Source organism: Dreissena polymorpha, chromosome 1, assembly GCF_020536995.1.
Source record: "Dreissena polymorpha isolate Duluth1 chromosome 1, UMN_Dpol_1.0, whole genome shotgun sequence".
NCBI classification, from domain to species: Eukaryota; Metazoa; Mollusca; class Bivalvia; order Myida; family Dreissenidae; genus Dreissena; species Dreissena polymorpha.
Genome location: NC_068355.1, coordinates 145468618 through 145485075, shown reverse-complemented (window position 1 = coordinate 145485075; position 16458 = coordinate 145468618). Strand labels below are relative to the sequence as shown.

Sequence of the window (16458 nt, the reverse complement as noted above, 5' to 3'; positions counted from 1 at the left end):
ATTGTATTCAAGAGTGAAATTGGTCTTTAGTTGCTAACTACTTTTGGGTCGCCATTTTTGAAAACAGCACTAACGTTAGCTTCTTTCCAACAACTCGGCATAATACATTTATTAAGTGAGACGTTAAAGGACTGACAAAGAGGAGTGGACAGTTGATTTTGGCATTCTTTTAAAATTCGATTATTTATTCCATCTGGCCCGATGCTTTGTCCACGGGAAGTGACTTAAGAATGTCAAGAACATCGGTAGGTGTAATGCATAGAGACTGCAACGAGTTAGCTATCGGTAAATTAGTGAGTTCCGGCATATCTTCATTAGCGATTTCAATTTTGGACTGACTTTGAAAAAAATGTTTAGGATATTTGCCTTTTCAAAACAATCGGTTGTGTTAGTATTGTCAATGGGATTTAGGAGTGCTGTATTTAGGTTATTGCTAGGCTTATTAATAAATGACTTAAGTATTCTCCACCAGTCCTTTCGTAATGCTGATCTTTCGCTTGCCTTATTAATAAAATTGTCTTGTTTCTAATTATACGAAATTTAGACCAATAATAATTTGTGTTTTTAGATTTCGCGTGATGATAGGCACGTTTGCGTTTTCTTATCACTCGACGAATATGCGTATTAAGCCATGGTGGGTCACGCGGTTTAATTTTTATACACTTTTGGGATACAATATTTAGCGTTAGAAACAATAGTATCGGTGATATTTACGCAATAAGTGTTAACATCATCATTTGCAATAGAATCCCAATCAAATGTAGAGAGCCTTTCGCGAAGCAGGTCATAATTTCCATCTACATATTTCCATATGTGACGCTCATATACTGTTGAATTGGGCTTATTATATTTAAATAGACCATATATGGGACAATGATGACGGTTCTGTTGGTCAAGAAAAGGATCACCAACACCTGATAAAGCCAAGCTATCAAGATTACTTATTAATAATAGGTCAAGAATAGATGAAGAACCTTCCGTAAAGTGCGTAGGTTCGTCAATAACTTGAGCAAGACCATATTCAGTACACCAAGAATCAAGTTTTCGGGCTTGTGAGGGTTGATTGCTGTTAAGATTAATGTCTCCGGTTACTAGTATTATAATATCGGATATACCAGTTTCGATTGCCAAACCGATGGAGTCATCAATTAACTTAGTGTATGATGCATCCGCGTTAGGTGGTCTATACAATAACCCAAAAAGAACATTCCTTTTACTCTTAAAGTGTAGTTCAATCCAAATAGTTTCTAATGCAGTAAGTTCAAGATCAAATCTACGTTCGTAGTGTATAAAATCTTTAACATATAGCATTACCCCACCGTGGCTGTCCTGAGTTCGATCTTTACGTTCCGGTGATTGGTATGAGGGGAAAAGAAGTTCGTCAGTTACGATTGAATTATAAAGCCAAGTCTCGGAAAAAGATAATAAATCAAAACACGAGAGCTCTGCTGTGAGGATGTCCATCTTGTGCCGTATACTTTGTACATTATACTGAATAAAATAATAGTTGTTTTGCAATGATAATATATCAGTAAAATTATTGGACTCCGTGACAGAGGATTCAGAAGTAAAAGTTGATAACGGACCTGGGTTCAATTCGATGTCTCCAGAAAGCAACATTAATAATGTCAGCCATGTGACTAACATGACTATAAGAAATATATAAAATATTCTTTTTAAGAAATAAAAATTGGCAATCAAGCGTTTGCGCTTGTATGGTCGTTTAATGTACCGTGACAGTTGGGATTGACTTTTGATTATATTAAGTGTCGATATAAGAGCAATTTCATTGTTGTTAAGTGAGAGCAGAAAAAAAAGATTTAGGAATATGAAAAACAATCCGATCGCTTTGTATCTTGGTAAGATGTTATGGGTATCCATCTTTAAACATTTGAAAAATTAGGTACTGTACGTTATATTTTCGAGTTATAATAGACCAGAAGACGGCAACGAATCCTTCATCCTGTACATAGTCAAAGAAAAAGAAAATGAAAATAAAAAAAGACATAGGGAACAATATCAAAATGTATGAATTCATTTTATGAGTAAAGGTCACTTAAGTGCTTAGTACATTTTAAACAATTGGTTATTTTGGTGATCGGTTTTCGTGGGCCTAAGACGAAGTGATGCATTCGACAGAGATAACAACCTATAATAAGTTACACATAGATTCTGACGATCACAATTTAAGTTAAAACGTGAGAATTAGGTTTGGCACGTTAAACTTGTAATAGTGTGAAAGCAATTTAAGGAAATGTTCACGTGTAGAAAAAAAGAGATTGCTAGATATACTAAATTTGGAAAACTGTCAAAAGTATTACTACCAAGAATTAAAAAATAATACGGAATACATGTTAAGCATTAAGCTTAATCGTTAGATATATATGAACTTTTACATAATTAATACTTATTTAAGTACACAGTTATTCAAGCACACTAAAAAGCAATAAATCATAGCAAATTGGCTCAATCAATATTACTACATTGTTTACAAAATACAATATGATTATAATTTAAGGATCAAGTATTACGTACACGTAAAGACTGCACACATAAGAGAGAACGACTATCGTTGTGTAAGGATTCTGATAATGTAGTCAAAATACTGCAAACTTTTACAAATATATGTTAAGCATTAAGTTTAACCCTTAGACATATATACAAAATTTACATAATTAATACTTATTTAAGTACACATTTGTTCACGTAAGAACGTGCGATTTAGATTTGACATGTAAAGTTTATAATTGTTTAAGAGAAATTTACAGGAATGTTTACGTGTAAAAAGAGAGCTTGCTAGATATATTAATTCTGAAATGTAAAATACTGTCAAAAGTACTATTACAAGAAATAAAAAACATACATGCTAAGCATTAAGCTTGAACGTTAGATATATATGAGCATTTGGATAAATAATTCTTATTAAGGTAGATAATGGTTCATGCGCACTAAAAAGAAGTAAGGCATACACAATAGACTCAATCAATGTAAGTGCATTGTTTACAATATGCAGTATGACTGTGTCTTAGATTGTAATAATTACGTACACGTTAAGACTGCACATTTAAGCGAGAACGACTATCGTTGATCAAGGATTCTGAAAATATGGTCAAGAATACTACTGCAAAAATTAGAAACAAACATGTTAAGCATTAAGCTTAAACGTTGGATATGTATGCATATTTACATAATTAACACTTATTTGAGTACACAGTTGTTGACGTGCACTAAGAAGTAGAAATGGAAAGCATAACGAATTAACTCAGTCCAATGTAAGTACATTGTTTACATTATGCAAAATGATTATATCTTAAATATTAAGTATTACTGTTAGACTGCATACTTCAGACGTTAGATATATATGAACATTTTTATATTTAAAACCTTTTTAAGTCTACAATTGTTCACGTGCACTAAAAACAGTAAAGCATAACTTTTAGACTCAATCAAGTGTTAGTACATTGATTACAGATGCAATAAGATTATGTCTTAGATATTAAGAATTACGTGCACGATTAGACTGCACGTTTTATATTTAGGTGGATATATCCATATTTAATATCTACTAATGTCCACAATTGTTCACGTGCATCACTGCATATATTAGTCTTTGCAGCACCTTCGGAGTTGTGGTATTTAAGTAGCATGTAAGTAGAATGTTGATATGTTTTGGAATATGTACTGTATTTCCACAGTTTTGTACTGTGTAAAAGTGTACATCGTACAATTTACGAACTTTCCGTTTACATGTATTTCAAAAAAAAATGATATGATATGATGCGTTTTTGTAAGATTTTAGTTTGTATTCATAGAATTACACAGACTGTTAAATGTTCATACCGTTGGCGTAATTTTATCTGTTCAGAAAAAAGTATCGGAATAGCACACCAACTATTAATCATTTTGATACATGTTTTAAAAATAAGATTCGCAGAAATACATGCTTTCCATAAACATTAGCCTATTGTCAAACTCAGGTACAGTCTAAATTGGCCTGGTATGTTTTACTATATTTTCCGTACCCGGAACTACGATACAAATGTCTATTAAGGGATCGGAGAGAGTATGGGGTATGTTACGACAGCCATTTCAAGATGTGCCCCCTCCAATAGAGCCTATACATTGGTTCCAAAGGAAAACTGTACCTTTTGTTTGCGTTTCAGGAAGTAGATCTTTATGACGGTGCAATCCACGCTATAGCCTTCATCCGATTTTGTTTACTCTTCGTTTGTACTTAGATAATAGGCTATTCTCTGCGTAGAGCAATAGGGAGCACCACATGCTGATATACTAGTAAGTGGATGGGTGTAGATGCAAGAGCCTCCAGGCTATTCCCAGAGCGTCGTACTTAAGTCCGTCAAAGATCTGAAGATATAAGTAACATGCTTCTAACTACACGTGGACACAATAATCTATCTTTGCACGTTTGAAAGACGTTCAGAGGAGAAAGAGGCTTGTGTCATCTGATCAGCTAATGTCCCTTTTGGCATCCTAATGATTTTCTGTTCTCTCTCGCATTTGTTCTTTATTTAAAGAACGTGTTTTGGAACTTAGCTGTTGTGTTAATGTATGTCGTAAGAGTACGAAAGTTGGTTCCAAAAACGAAAACCTAAACTTTTACTCAGAGAAAGCTTAAATCCCACTTATTTGCTAATGTCCATACCTGCTCATGTCCGTTTCTGCAGTTTGACCAACGATTTACAGCAGCGTTCCAGAATAATCGGTGAACTGACGTAAAACCATTCATGTATTCTCATTTTTTTCAGGTAACCCATCTATGGTGACAGAAAACCCCAATGGCCGTATCCTTATGTGTAACCCCTAATTATTGATATAGCATCCGACGAGTCCTCTATTTCGACGTTGAAAGCCCGATGTAGTGGGAGCAAGGTCGGTGATACCATAATCGAAAAGTTTCCACAAGACGCCATAATACAAAGTTAAATCTAATTCAGCATGCTTGTCAAGAAACACGTGCTAACACTTAGCGGCCTGTTTTTGTAGCAAAACAACGGTTGTAATCGAACGAATTAGTAAAACATGGCCAACCTTAATTATAACCAGACATATTTTAATTGATAATATTGTTTGATTTCAAAAAATTCTCAAGTTGGTTCTTCACCATAAGCTCCATTAATTTACCGGCTTGTGAAATTAAAAAAATGAGTATGTAAGGTGTATGATTACGTTTATCCTTTCCATATTTGTAAAATGGCATCATGCCGGCCTACTCAGGGAACACCCCTCGATGTAAAACTTATTGAAGAGATGTAGCAAAATAGCATGAACATTGCAACGCATGTGTTGAAACATGATGTACGAGAAGCGGCCAAAGCCTATAGCTTAACTCTTCCTGCCCGAGATTGATGTTTGTAATTCGGTCCTAGTGGATTAAAAGATTTAATGGACTTTGGTTGTTCCAAAGCTCGGCGAAAATGTCATAACGATGTGATTCAACTTCTTTTGAAATTTTAAGTAGTCTGTTGAGTGATTTGTCAGAATTGATACAAATGCTTTTTTATTTCCTGCAACGCGTTTGAGCAATAGTTGTTCCACCACGGCATGTTTTTATGTTTCATATGTTTGCTGACTGAGAATATTAGCATACTTCTCTCAACTAAGTACAGCAAACTTAATTATCTCCAGGAGAAACATCCTCCAAAGATAAACTTCGATTCTCTAAATTTGGAGCAGTCTGCTTTATTACAGATTTAAAATCATGTTTAATGACATTTGTTTGATTATATGAAAGATTCGTCACCCTTTTTATGTTAAAATCTTTAGAGCTAAAACAAGGCTTTTTGTATCATAACCTAAGAAATAAATTTGCTAGATTTTACTCTAAGTATGGTGATTTAATTTCAAAATATAATGTTTCTTTAAAATGGCATTTAAATAATGGAATCTCCCATCCATCATTTTACGGAGATGTTTTGAAGCGTGTCCGCAAATTAAAATATGTTAAACCAAATGTTCATATTTAACTTTTCAATTTAATTAACTTGTTTTTATCAAAAGAATACGATGCTTATGTACTTAAAAACACGTGTTTGATGGTTTTCGATTCACCATATCTTTCTTCCCTTAAAATTTGGAATCAGTAGTGATATTATAGGCATTTTTCACTGTTGATTAAAATTGTGTCATTGTGTCGTATGAACAAATCTGCATGAATACTACATTATAGGCATTTATCACTGTTGAATAAAATTGTGTCATTGTGTCGTATGAACAAATCTGCATGTAAACTACATTTGGACTCAAATCGTACATCAAATCATTTCTGTCTTCAGTTGTCAAAACACCTATATACTGTTTGATTCCAATAATGTCGCTTTAATGGAATTACCATTTTTATTCATTTGCTTCTTAATATTAAATCACCTTACTTGTTTTATTAGTAGCACAGCCCCATTAATATTTTTATTTAGTACTGCCCTTGGAATTTGTTCACGCCATTATGGATTTTTGTGACGTCATACGACCGACTTTCCCAGTTGTAATCTACATGCATAGATCATTGGGTTTATAACGTTCCATTTTATTTATATTTTCTCTCTGATAGGCGTTTCTTGTTTGATTTAATTATTTTTAATTTGTTTAGCAGTCACATAAACAACCAAGCTATGTAATATGGAATTTTTACACCCATTATTGCTGCTTCTTCCTGTATTTGCGCGATGATTATCTGAGATATTAACTATATGATTCTATATTCTCAAATCTTTTCTGTAAAGAAGGAATGTAGTTGACAATTGTTAATAATTTTATTTGATCGTTCGTCAAAAAGTTGTAATTCTGTTACTCTTGTATCTTCAATGCAAGAGTAATTAAATAGTAATTAAATTGAATGCGTTTTAATTCCCTTTTATTATTGTTTAATTTGAGTTACAATGCTATGACGTTAAATTTATTTACACTTAAATGTATTATGAATATTGCTGGGCCAAGTGTGAGGTTGAGCGCTCTATAACCAGGTTTAAAGCCCCAATGATTTGCATTGACCGTTCCAAGGCGGTGACCCCAGCTTTATTCATATTTTGTGTTTATGTTGGTTTGTATTGTGCTGTATTGTGCTGTTTTGTACTTTTTGGGCAATCGGTCACTTGCCTTAAATAAAGGACCAACTAATTGTTTTTAATGAAAATTCAATACTGCTCCAGCAGCTGGAGTTTCACTTCTTTATATTGATTCACAAAAGTGGTCTGATGTGAAGTTATCATCAAAGATATGTAATGTTTTAAATATATTCGCACTATATATAACGAAATCAATACAATTATTTGTTATTTGAATGTCCTGCTAATCGAGGATCACCATATGAAATAGTAATTTCATCTACAAATTACCAATACGAGTATGGTAGGCTTCTGTCAAGTCCCAGGCTGAAAAGTCTTCATTGAAGTTATAATCAATTTCTCCGATGTGTTTTTTTTTTCATTTGCAAAGGGACTTTTCATTGGAGCCCCAGGACTTAACACTGACACGGATCAAATTATATTTATGTTTACATGAGTTATATCAATAATGGTCTCGCTTCTGTCCACAGAAACCATTTCGTCAATAGTATCATATTTAACATGTTTGATAGCGCCTTGTAGGCTGAGAAGCCCCACGATCAATAGTCATTTGGTTGCGGTTAATCTGCTTATCTAGCGACAGTGTCCATGACTCCTGTATCCGTAGCGGCTTTGTGTGCTTGACATGTATTTAATGCCCCCTTAAGATCTGTTTTTCTTCAACCTCTTTTAGAAGTGAAATTAATTCAAAAAAAGATGTTGCGAAATTGGGCACCATCACAATTGGTTGAGGTAACATTTTAATTGTTAAACGAAATCGTATAAGTGTGTTTATTATCGTGTAATGTTCGTGATTACATTATACTTTCATCAATTGACGTTAACTGCTTTAACTTTGAAGGACATTTTAGTGATGGCTTCTAATTGGCTCTCATGATATCATGCAAAGATATATTGTTATAAATATGTGAATGCACTAAGACCAGGGAGTCTTATAAAGTGATATCAAACTCTGAACATTCACTATGATAGTAATACTGTCGGAACTGTCAACAATGAAAAAACTGGACACCCAGGTACGTGATTGGCGTCCAATGTCTAAATTGGGGACGGGCTATTTTCAGTACTCCCACTCAATCTCCAACCACAATCTTTCTAAGGTGTCATTGGTATGAGAGTCGTGTTCAGTGTATTATATTAGTTTCCTGTTAATGTTAATCTATTGGATACCTCAAAGATGCTTCTTTCTCTGTAGCATTACCTGAAGACTTTGTAAAAATAGTACTTATGATTTGGGACATCTGATTTAAATGAAAAGTGGCAAGAGTTTTGACACAATTTTCTGTGGATGAGATATCCTTGATATGATTCGATAGTATGGGGAGCCAAGTCACATGTTTGGGAGGGATGACAATCACGAATGTAATATTTTGATCCAGTGCGAGGGGGGGGGTCTCTTTGTAGGTGAACTTCACTTTACCCCAAAAGGAATGCCATATTTATTCCATGTGAGATATGATCCCTAAACGGATTGCAATCCTAGTACGGTCGAGTCCTGCCTCTGCATGAACCCATTGCCGCAGTGGGAGCGAATAAGGATTTTCTTTATCTCATGGAAACAAAGCATTAACTAAGCACATGTAATTGCTAATCGAACAATTGAATTGAATGTCGAAATGCTTTTTGAGTACCTGCCTTTCATGTTATTAATAGCCATTTTGAGATTTTTTTTAACAAAGTGGGCAAACGCTATGTTAAGCAACGGATTTGTAATAAACCACGTTAAAGTCATAACTATTGGTGTCAAATATGTGTTAGTCGTATAAATAATAAATTCAAAAAAATCTTTGCAACACCAGTGTGGCCATACCACGTGGTTTGTGACGTCATTTTGGCTAGCACGCTAAGTAGAAATTTGTCAACATTGGCCCCGCTTAGAAATTTCAAATCCACGTAAGTATCTTATTATTTACTCTTTTTTGACGAAATAACGCGCAGGCTAATGGAAAAGTTGAGCACTATTCCCGGTTATATAAATATTTGTCACCAGATGAGTAGTTTAGTCTATCATTCGAGGCAAATTCCTAGTTTTTACGTTACAATGCACGCAAGCACGACAAGCACATTTGAAATCGTCCAAAATATATGTTTTATATTCCTTTTTGCAGTGAACCAATATGTGCGGACGTGATTAATTCCATATAAAATGTGTTTTGTTCGAAAAAATTACCTGAAAACACCACTTAATGACATTTCTAATGGACATCAACACTTTGGCTAACACGACAAGCAACGAAATTCAAGGCAAGCACGGCAAGTCGATATTCGGCTAGAACGACCATTTGTTATTAATAATGTTTCTGAAGCGATGTTATTGTTGAGGTAATAAACACAAATTTAATATGAATTTCAAAACATTTTCTTGGTCCGGCACAGTAAACACAAAAATATAATGTTGGACAATAACTGCGATGCTGTCTTGCACAAGTGCTATAAACAAATTTGAAGCTTTCACCGAGAACAATCCTTGGAATGTAACAGAGATACTATAAGTCTGAAAAAAGTTCAAACTTAATGTGGCGAATGTCTGACAAACCCTTCTGGAGTCAGGTTTCAATTTAATCTTTTGATTTCGATGAACAGTCCACAATAACTCAACTATCGTTAAAACGAACTGATGCTCATTGTGTCATTTTCGACCTTAAATGGCCCACAAGTCATCCGGGGGTGGCTAGAAGCCGATTCATGTCACACTAGGATGTCTTCAAGCCGACTTTTGTCAACCGGGGTGACTAGACGCCGATTCATGTCACCCTGGGGTGACATGAACCCGATTATAGTCACCCGGTGATGACTAGCGTCGGCTTGAAGTTACCCAAGGGTGACATGAATAGGCTTCTAGTCACCCCCGGCCGACTTGTGGGCCATTTCAGGTCGACAATAAGCCGAACTTATTGATATAAAATGCAACATTTGACGCAACATATCAACACATGTTCCTTTGATCGTTTTATCCTTTAGTGACAGATGCTGACGTATATTAGCACTTGTATTTTTGGTAGGATTAGATAAGTAATATTTGATTAGTAGCATAGTGATGTACGTTTTGATAAAGCAATACTCAATGCACACATAGATTAATAACAAGTGATATATCGATCTGAGTTGCAGTTAGCTTGGCTTTCGATTAATCATACTGTAGGTTATGTCCATGTTCTTTCCAACTGTTAAGGCCATTGCAAGGATTAAACTATACTGTTGTTAACAATGTTTTAAATTGTTGTAAAATGTAGATTTAGTAATGCGCCGTTGTCTTGTAATTATTTATGGCTAAGTAGATGATATATTTGAAACGGTAACACACATGACAAATACATCATATGATTATAATACTGGTGACAGCACAGTGAATACATAATAACAAATGCATAATTATTTATTTCATTTAACATATTTGATGTTTTTAGATACACATGATGACGACCGAAGAGCGATATATTTGTGCCATATGCGCCAGAGGGTACAAGCACAGGCGCAATTTGGTTTACCATGAAAGAACAAACGCTGGGATGTTACCCTTTTAACTGTTGCGGCGTTGGGTTTTCATCAAGACGACAATTACAAAGATACAGGTCATTATCATATAGCGCTTTTAGTCAGTAGAAAAATCACAGTCGGCTGTCTTATTTTACTTGCGATTCTAAACATTTCGAATTATGTACATTGCAGTTTCACTACATAAACATTATCTTTAGAAAGCTGTGATAAACAGTCTTAATCAAAACGCGTTATAGATGTATAAGATACACATTTCCCAAATCATGAACTAGTTAATTATTGTAAATAAGTAGCAAAGAGTGTACGTGTAGGATTATTATGCTTATGAATGCTTACAGGTGCAATGTACACGGTGACGGAAAAACTATCTTTGCCTTTATTGTGGAAAAGAATTCGCAACGAAAGTAGATTTAGATGCCCACTCTGCCCGGGAACAGCGCACTCGAGAGATCGAGTGCGAGATATGCAACCACAAGGCCACAACACGGGCTCATCTCCGAGAACATCTCAAAACACACAGCGAGGAATAAACACACGTTTGCCATGTGTGCAAAGCCGCCTATAAACATATAAGTTCACTGTATAGGCACTATGGGCAAAAGCACAAATGACGTGTATACAGTGGTTTTACCTGTTTGTGATTTATTTGTGATTTACCCGTGATTTATTTGTGATTTATCCGTGATTGAATTGTTGCGATAAAAGCATAATCATCAAATCTCAAGCATAATTAACATTTGAACCGTATCTGTTTATACGATGATGTTTACTTGTTGCGTTTTTTTTTTACTTTTTTATGTTTTGTTAATGCTACTGTTATATTATAGCAGTTGCGATTTGTATTGTGATTAAAATGTAATTTTATAATTGTGATTAATGCTTTATAATCAGATCTCAAGCATAATTAACATTTGAATCGTATCTGTTTATACCACGATGTTAACTTATTGCGTTTCTTTTTTTTAATTGTATTTTATTATTTTGTTAACGCTACTGTTATATTACAGCAATTGTGATTTAGATTGTGATTTACATGTGCTTCAATGATGCCATTTAACATTGTTTCATTAATTAAAATTATTAATAAAACATACACTGCGTTGTGTTAATTTCTGAAACAAAATCTTGAACAATCTTCGTTGTTCGTTAACTGCATGGAGCAAATCAAACGTAAAAAGCAAAGACAACTGAGCATTTGTGTAATATTATACTTTGCTTTTATCCAAAATTTCTCAATTATCTATGTGACACACAATGCTTAATGCCGAAATATAAAATGGAGTATTAAATTAGGGCAGTTTAAATGTTGTACAGTTTTGGACAAAAATAGAGTTATTAAAACAACGTTTGAATCAATGCTGCTCAAAGCTTCAATTAATTATTTGCAAGCAATTATGATCGGATTCACAAAGGCGACAATAAACACATACCATTAGCATTTATTTGAGTGAGATAAATATTCGGCACAATTGTGTCGTGTACTGAGAAAACTGGACATAATGCATGTGCGTAAAGTGTCGTCCCAGATTTGCCTATGAAGTCAGCACAGGCTAAAAAGGGACGACATTTTCCGCGTAAAGTGTCGTCCCAGATTTGCCTGTGCAGTCAGCACAGGCTAATCAGGGACGACACTTTCCGCCTAAACCAGATTTTCGCTAAGAAGAGACATTATTTAAACGAAAAATTCCATAAAAGCGGAAAATGTCGTCCCTGATTAGGCTGTGCGCACTGCACAGGCTAATCTGGGATGACAAATTTGCGCACAAGCATTATGCCCAGTTTTCTCAGAACACGACACAATTAACTTAAATAATAAAAATAACACACTATGCATATGAATAATTATATATATCTCGCTCAAGTCAAGCTACTAAAACACGGAATTCTTCAGAAAGGCGGTTTCTTATCAAATTTCTTCCATGTCTAGTCCAAGTCTGTACGTAGGCAATAACTTGCTTTCGTTTCTCCTCGCACCGTCCCACCGTACACCTAAAGTTCCCATGGCAACGGCATTTCGACTCTGGTCAATTTTGGCCTCTTTTGCCTTCGGTTTCACACGCAGTCTCCCCGGGTTGTCAAACTCGTGGTCACTAATATTGAAATAAATACAAATAAATACATTACTACAGTTGGTTGAAAAAACATGTGTTTTTTTTTTCTTTTAAATTTTACTTAAAATATTCCGAAAGGACATATTACATGTATTTCCATTATAACAGTTTGTGCACGACTAAATAAGCTTTACGGACAAACAAAATTACCGAATATCGGAAGAGCTCTTGATGTTTGGTTCATCTTCACCTTTGCCATCGACGTTATATTGACCAACGAGTTTGTACACATTCTTTTTCGAGGTTGTATAGAAGAAGTGCCTGAAAGTTTTAACAATAGTTTGGGTTGGAATCTAAATGCATCGGAGGTCAATTTAGGGCATAATATGAAATAAACACGACTTATAAGCCTGTTATCCGCGAGTGACTATATGAAAATGGAATTATAACATTTTTAATGGTTTTAATTTTAAGGCAGTGTAGTATATCGACATTAAGTGACTATAACTATAAACATACATAATTATGTTCGCACAACTATGTTCCATATGTATGCATACTTGTTTATTAGTTTTAGCAAAAACTGTTCTCGGTAATATAAGTATTAAATTACTGACCCTTCACCCTCACGGACGAAGAGTCTTATTTATGGTAACATTATGTCTGAATTTCGATTCAGAAGTTTCTTATAAGTGCAGATTATGTTCATCTGTTCTGTTTAAAGATTTTAAAACTTTACTTTTTATAAATTGTACACGGCTGAACGCACACAGGACAGGGCACAGAATCACACGAAGACAGTAAATAGACACGAACTATTAAAGGGACACACACATTTAAAATAATTGAAGAATATTGTTTGACAACATAGACGTTACCAATTCTATACTAATAACAACTAGTCGTTCTAGCCGAATATCGACTTGCCGTGCTTGCCTTGAATTTCGTTGCTTGTCGTGTTAGCCAAATTGTTGATGTACATTAGAAATGTCATTAAGTGGTGTTTTCAGGTAATTTTTTCGGACAAAACACATTTTATATGGAATTAATCACGTCCGCACATATTGGTTCACTGCAAAAAGTAATATATAACAGATATTTTGGACGATTTCAAATGTGCTTGTCGTGCTTGCGTGCATTGTAACGTTAAAACTAGGAATTTGCCTCGAATGATAGACTAAACTACTCATCTGGTGACAAATATTTATATAACCGGGAATAGTGCTCAACTTTTCCCTTAGCCTGCGCTTTATTTCGTCAAAAAAGAGTAAATAATAAGATACTTACGTGGATTTGAAATTTCTAAGCGTGACCAATGTTGACAAATTTCTACTTAGCGTGCTAGCGAAAATGACGTCACAAACCACGTGGTATGTCCACACTGAACACGTCTGTATAAACGTTTGTAAGAAACATATATATTGACAAAGCAGCTTAAGATCACACCAGTTGAACACTAATTATTTATTCATTTTTATAGAAATAGTAAAGTAAGTTACTTAGTATTCCCGAGTTTAGACAAAAATAACGTAAACATTAAATCTTGATGAAATGGCGAGATATTTGCAAACTGTTCAATTGGTATCAATAAAGCGCAAAGTTTTCTAGTTCCGCACTTGAACACGAACCTACTCATACTCTTTCCTGGCACTCTTTAAATTAGATCATTTGAATTAAATTTCTTCCAGGTAGAAAAGTAAATCGTTAAACATAAGTAAACACCACACGCATACGACAAACATATGTTCGTATTTTTTTCTGAATGCCCTGTTTATATCTATGTGAAGATATCAGTAAGATATACAGAATAATAGATAAGCCCAGGCAAACTAACACCACATGTAAGTTGGGTCATTGTAACGGTTTAATTTATTGGTCATAGCTACGATGTAAACGAAACTGCACAGACGATGCACTCAACGAAACAACTTTCAGACAAGGTAAGATTGGCCACAAAAGTTTAGCACTCTGAATCAAAGCTGAATCACGACGCATTTTTTATATTTATTATTGTATCTAACTAAAACTGTTTCGTTTCTGGTGTTTTCTTTCAATTAATATCATACACCAATCATCAAAATACAATGTGTTCAGACGATTTAAAATGTTTATTTTCATAAATCTTAAATGTTTGACAAAACTAAAAATTCTCAAAAAGTATATATGTCCATATACAGTCGGAACCCTATGGCTCGAACTCTCTTGACTCGAATTTCCTGATAGCTCGATCTCTGCTCGAAGCACCGATAATTTTGGCGATATATTTATATAAATTTCTGTCGGATGGCTCAAATAAGCGATGGTCGAATCGCTCGGATGGCTCGAGTTGCTTTCACAGTCCCGTTAACAATATTCACTGATTCTTTTCTTCGCTTGGCTCGAACTCGTCTTTGGTCGCTTAAAGCTGTTAATCGATTAGGGTCACTTGATTAAAAGCTCGCCGTAATTGATGTCACAGCGGTAGCAAACATGTCATCCACACATTCGTTTTTGTTTTGAATAAAAGATGACTTTTTGTATAATATCTGTCGTTTTTTGTAGATGCAGTATTATTATGGCTGAAACGACTGCATCTCTTCTCTTTGCTCTACCCGTACCCGTGAATGTGTTACGCAAAAATGTGCTGATACACAATTACCATATGCTACTTGTTTGATTGCATGTGAAACTGTTTTAAAATATTGATTAATAAAAATATTAAGTATATATTTGGTTGTTATAAACTCACATGCAGAAAGTAGAACTGAATTTAAGCAGTATAAAAACTCTTCAACTGGAGATGTGTTAATATTGCAGTTTCATGTAAGTAAACAAAAGTATATTAGAAATCGATTGGCTCGAATTCCGGACAGCTTGAACTTTTGTTCTCTGTCATCGCGAGTTCGAGTCATCGAGTTCCGTGTGTATTACTCAGTAGACTTTGCGTGAAGAAATCACTTTTATTGGTAAACCATATAAAAAAAACATAAATATAAGAAATTCTGAGATATTGGTCTTTAACCGAGCGTTTTCGGGAGCCACTTTGTTTGCTTGCTGTACGTTTGCGATCACGTGATTCTCCGCAATAAAATAATAATATAAATCTCACTAGTTTAATGGAAGATTATGAGAAACTAACGAGTCATCACAAATAAGGCTAATTGACGTGTTTTAAATGCATGAACAAATGCGCGGTACATGTATAAGTTTTGACATCCGTTTTTGTTTTCGGCAAGCTTTCAACTATAAAGGTTGAGAAACTGTTGCTTTACTAAAGACTAATTTTGATAATACCATGTATACACAGAACAATTAAATATTACTATGTTTGCTTATATTTTAGCGTTAAATTTAAATACCTGAATCACATATATGATAATTGAAAAGGTTGATTATTCTCCCTTAACTAATACCGCTTGATAAATGGAGTATAGCAACACTCCTTGAAGTACTGTGGACACTGTCACCTGGTTCAAAGAGGGACACACGAAGAGCTATCAAACATGACCGATCGAATTGCGTTCTCCTATCCGACTTAATGAATAAAGTGACATTATGAGTGATTTAAGAAATTGCAAATATTTACCAAACTTGTCCGGAACGGACTTCGGTTGCTGATACAGTCTCAAGTTAAACATCGCCGTCACAATGTGGTAATTTCATGCGAATCCAAAAGGGTTTTTCTTCAGAATCATAAGTCCGTACTTGGTGGAAAAATCTAACCGCACGGATTTCTCTTATGGTTTTTATATGTTTAAATATTCAAACGTTTTTCCGAAAGTTATAAAGTAAATAGGACTGATTTAACAATTGCATGTAAAGGTCGATTGCTCTTAGGCGATGAACAGTGC

The 16458-nt window shown here is 34.5% G+C and overlaps 1 long non-coding RNA gene across 1 annotated transcript; it reads left to right on the top strand.

The window, feature by feature from the left end:
- The first annotated feature begins 8867 nt into the window (after positions 1-8867).
- On the top strand, positions 8868-11338 carry LOC127854220 (uncharacterized). Its single transcript, XR_008036974.1, has 3 exons — positions 8868-8972; positions 10487-10651; positions 10916-11338. It is a non-coding gene; the product is annotated as an uncharacterized LOC127854220 (long non-coding RNA).
- The last annotated feature ends 5120 nt before the right edge of the window (positions 11339-16458 follow it).